Source organism: Buceros rhinoceros, unplaced genomic scaffold (assembly GCF_000710305.1).
Source record: "Buceros rhinoceros silvestris isolate BGI_N320 unplaced genomic scaffold, ASM71030v1 scaffold23776, whole genome shotgun sequence".
NCBI lineage: Eukaryota > Metazoa > Chordata > Aves > Bucerotiformes > Bucerotidae > Buceros > Buceros rhinoceros.
Genome location: NW_010418427.1, coordinates 1,833 through 2,062, shown reverse-complemented (window position 1 = coordinate 2,062; position 230 = coordinate 1,833). Strand labels below are relative to the sequence as shown.

Sequence of the window (230 nt, the reverse complement as noted above, 5' to 3'; positions counted from 1 at the left end):
AGCCACCCTCTGCCTCTGAGCCCAACCGCCCCCCCAGCCGCTATCTACAACCTCCCGAAACCTGCAGCGACTGCTCAGGAGCAAAGGCATGGAATGCCTGACACCCAGGACAGCTGAATCTGAGGAATCCTGCACCTGGGAGCAGCTCACGCCAGGCCAGGCGCTTCCTGGGCCCATCAGCAGGTGCCCTGACACATACAGGAGCACAGGGTCATCGAACCACAGAACCG

General features: G+C 62.2%; 1 protein-coding gene across 1 annotated transcript in view; it reads right to left on the bottom strand.

Annotated features, from left to right (window-relative positions):
- The window catches only part of LOC104495574 (myotubularin-related protein 5-like), a gene marked incomplete at both ends in the record, with an annotated part of 4,749 nt that overhangs the window by 3,467 nt on the left and 1,052 nt on the right, over window positions 1-230 (bottom strand). The window lies entirely within an intron of this gene.